The sequence below is a fragment of the Petaurus breviceps genome, unplaced genomic scaffold, assembly GCF_028583685.1.
Source record: "Petaurus breviceps papuanus isolate PSGF00001 unplaced genomic scaffold, PetGlider_PUasm1.0 90750, whole genome shotgun sequence".
NCBI lineage: Eukaryota > Metazoa > Chordata > Mammalia > Diprotodontia > Petauridae > Petaurus > Petaurus breviceps.
Window position 1 is genome coordinate 7271195 of NW_027187335.1, and position 4641 is coordinate 7275835.

Sequence of the window (4641 nt, forward strand, 5' to 3'; positions counted from 1 at the left end):
AAAGAAAGAAAGAAAGAAAGAAAGAAAGAAAGAAAGAAAGAAAGAAAAGGAGAGAGGAGAGAGGGAGGGAGGGAAGGAAGGACAGAAGGAAGGAAGGAAGGAAAAAAGGAAAGAAGGAAGGAAGGAAGGAAGGAAGGAAGGAAAGAAAGAAAGAAGGAAGGAGGGAAGAAGTTTAATTTGGAATGACCTGTTCTTGCTAAAGTCATGTTGGCTTTTGTGATGACATTTTTATAAATGACGCCTTAATGATTTCTTTTAATGAATTTTTAAATTTTTCCCTCCAAAATAAGTGTAATATTTAATTAGCTATGGTTTATAGATTTACATCTCTTTCCCATTTTGAAAATTAGAACAAGATTTGTCCTCCATTATCCTCCATGTTCAGTTTTTTCAAGATCTTTCAAATACCACCAACAGCTCTTATTAATCACATTTGCTCATTCTTTTAGTAGGATGAAATATAGTGAAACTGAGTACAATAACTTGAACTAATTGAGGGCAGCTAACTGTTACCTTGCTGACACGTCAATTATATAGGGCTTCAATCCAATGCTCAAAAATTTTGTTCCATTTTTCTCAATGAAAGTTTATCCTCCTTGGCAGAGAAAGCAAAAGCAAACTAAAAGTTAAGAAGTACAATTTTGATCATTCCTTACAACTAGATTAGTTAGATGTGTTATTTATCACTTTTTTACTCCCTTCCTTATTCTCGATAATATTTATCACCAGTCTCATTACTTCATATGACTTAGGGTCCCGACACAATTTTTTAGGACTATGAGAACTTTTATTTTTATCCTATTTTATATGTTATTGAATCCATATTTTTAAAAAAATTAAATTTTTTTACATATATGATTTTTAAATATACAAAATTTTAACGAGTCCCTTTTGCAACTATATCTCTTTAGGAAACTTCCCTCTTCCCTTCTTGTTAAAATGATTTTTATTTATGTTTTCATAATTTCATTATGTTTTGTTTCTTTTATTTATTTTTTTTTATTTTCCCCCTTTCCAATCTGCTCTCTCCCATATTTTCTCCCCTACTCTTTTCGACTTTTTCCAGTGGATCTCTATGCCCCAGTGCCTGTATGTCTTATTTCCCAATTACTTGTAAAATAGTATTAATAACAGTATACATATATATATATTATATATGTATATTTAAACATTTGATTTTAAAACTTTGAATTCTGGATTCATCCCCTTCCTCCCTTGTCACCCACCCTTACTGGGAAGATAAGCAGTTCAGTATAGATTGTACATGTGTAGCTAATGCAAAATAATAACATAGTAGATATATTGTAAGAGATTAACTATATTTCCCTCCCTCCTATCCCACCTCCCACTTGTTCTATTCTCTACTTTGATCACATCCCTTCTCAAAAGTGGATGCTTCCAACTTCCCTCCCCCCCAGCCTGCTCTCCTTTCCATCATCCCCCCTCTCATCCCCTCCCCCCCTCCCTACTCTCCTGGAGGGTGAGATACCTATTTAGTGTGTATGTCATTCCCTCCTCAAGCCAAATTCAGTGAGAATAAGGTTGACCCATTCCCTTTTGCCTTCCTATTCTTCCCCTCCATTGTAACCATTTTTTTCCTTGCCTCTTCTATATGAGATAGTTTACTCTGTTCTGTCTCTCCCCATCTCCTTTCATTACATTCCTCTCTGACTTCTTAATTTCACCTTTTAAATATCATCCCTTCCTGTTAAATTGGTCGTGTGCCCTCTATCTATGTATACCTGTAAACATGTACACACACATTCACATATGTATTCATATGCCCATATACCCTCACATATATGTATATATTTGCCTTCATCTACTGAGAAAAGTTTCATAAGTTACAATTATTGTTTTTCCATGTAGGAATGTTAATAGTTCAATTTTGATAACTTCCTTATGATTTCTTTTCCTGTTTACCTTCTCATGCATCTCTTGCTTTTTGTATCTGAATGCCAAATTTTCTATTCAACTCTGTTTTGTTTCAGCACGAATGCTTGAAAGTCCTCTATTCCACTGAATGACCATATTTTCCCTGAAACATGATACTCGGTTTTGATGGATGGGTGACTCTGGGTTTTAATCTGAGATCCTTTGACCTCTGGAATATCATATTCCAAGCCTTTCAATCCCTCAGTGTAGAAGTATCCAGATCCTGGCTTATGATGATTGTCTTTCCACAACGTTCAACTTGTTTATTCCAGGCTGCTTGTAATATTCTCTCCTTAATCTGGGAATTCTGGAACCTGGCTATAATATTTTTAGGAGTTTTCTTTTTGGGATCTTTATGAGGACATAATCGGCAGATTCTTTCAACCTCTATTTTGCCCTCTGTTTCTAAAACATCAGGGCAGTTTTCTTTGAGAACTTCCTGGAGGATGATTTCTAGGTTCTTTCTCTGATCATGGGTTTCAGGTAGTCCAATAATTTTTAAATTATCTCTTCTGGATCTATTTTCCAGGTCAATGGTTTTTCCCATGAGATATTTCACATTGCCTTCTATTCTTTCATTTGTTTGGATCTATTTAACAGTGTCTTTATTTCTCATAAAGTCATTAGCTTCCATTTGCTCCAATCTAATCCTGAAGGAATGATTCTCCTCATTGAGCTTTTGAGATTCTTTTTCCATCTGTAAAATTCAGCTTTTTAAGGCATTCTTCTCCTCATTGCCTTTTTGAGCCTCTTCTGCCATTTGAGTTAGTCTGTTTTTTAAGGTGTCATTTTCCTCAGTCAGGCTGTTCACTCTCATTTCATAATTTTCTTTCATTGTTCTCATTTCTCTTCCCAATTTTTCCTCCACTTCTCTTATCTGCTTCTTAAGGTCCTCTATGACCTGTAACCAGCTTGTATTTTCCTTTGAAGCTTTTGGTGCAGGAGTTATGACTTCACTGTCTTCCTCCTGTTTCATGCTTTCCTCCTTTTTGTTCCCAAAATAAGAGTCTAATGTTGGAATCTTCTGTCTGCTTTGTTTCCTTTGCCTGGTCATGTCACCCCTCAGTCACTTGACCCCTGTTTTTTTTTTGCCACAGTAGGACTGTGCCACCAGACAGAGGAGCTTTCATCCCAAATGCTGGGGTTTACTCAGCTGCTGGAGGTATTAGATGGGTGCCCTCTCTGAGGTCTCCACACGCTCTGGCAAGTTGGACACACACCCCAGGACCTCCACCCTAGACTGCAATCCAGATCCAAGAAGCTTAAAGCAAGAGGGATTACCTGTCATACTGGTGCTTTGTCCCTCTACACTCTCAGGCCAGGAGCTGAAGCTGCCATGTGGTGCTGGCTGGCTGTGCGGGCATCTCAGCTGCTTCTCGCCCCGGGAGCAAAAGCCAGGCACTCCCACTTACTGGGTCCCAAAGTCCAGACTGCACTGACCTTTCACTTTTTCCTTTGCATCTATATGTTGATAAATCTGGAAACGGCCACAGCTGCTGATGATCTGGAGTCCTTCCAGCCAGTGGCTGGTCAGGCCCACCCTGGGGCTAAAGCCTCTTTTCGGGGCTGGGCTGGGCTCCTAGAGTGCTGGGCTGGCCAATTCCTTCCAGCCTGCCGGGCTGTCCTCAGGGGGATATTAGCAGCTCCCAAGTTTGTTTAGAGCCCAGAGCCTGAGAGCCCCGAGGTGCCTGAGAAGGAGACCAAGGACCAGGACGTGCTACTGCAATAATTATCTCACAGGCCCACCCTCCTTCCTTTTATTTTGTTTATTTTTGTTTTATTTTGTTTTGGTTGTTTTTTTTTTTTTTACAAGGGACTTTATATAAAGAGCTGAATTCCAGCCTGCAGGTTGTTTTTTAAGCTTTTACCCTTTCGAAGATGTCTTCAGCAAACCCATTCCCAGTCACATGTACTGCGCTCATAACATTCTTTTCCATAGTGGAAACACTTATTTATAGTACATCCAAAAGAGTGAATAAAACATTTGAAAGCTGCCTCCAAGGACAAAAAAAAAAATACTTGAAAGTCTTCTTTTTCATTGAATGACCATATTTTCCCCTGAAAAAAATTCTACTCAGTTTTGCTGGGTAGGTGATTCTTGGTTTTCATCCCAGATCCTTAGAACTCTGGAATATTATCTTCCAAGCCCTTTGATCCTTCAATGTAGAAGCTGACAGATGCTGTGTTATCCTGATTGTGTTTCCAAATATTCAAATTGTTTCTTCTTGGGTACTTGTAATATTTTCTCTTTGATCTGGGAATTCTGAAACCAGGCTATAATATTTCTTGGAGTTTTTGGGGGGGATATTTTTCAAGAGGTGATTTATGGTTTCTTTCAACCTCTATTTTGCCCTCTGGTTCTAAAATATCAGGACAATTTTCCTTGAGAATTCCTTGAAGGATGATTTCTATATTCTCTTTTTGATCATGGCTTTCAGGTAGGCCAGTGCTTTTAAAATTATCTCCCCTGGATCTATTTTCATGGTCAATGGTTTTTCCAATGAGATATTTCACACTGCCTTCTATTTTTTTCATTCTTTTTGATCTATTTAATAGTATCTTGATTCCTCATAAAGTCACTAGCTTCCATTTGCTCTAATCTAATTCTGAAGTAATGAGTCTCTTCAGTGAGATTTTGAGATTCTTCTTCCATCTGGCAAATTTGGCTTTTTAAGGCATTCTTCTCCTCATTGGGTTTTTGAGCCT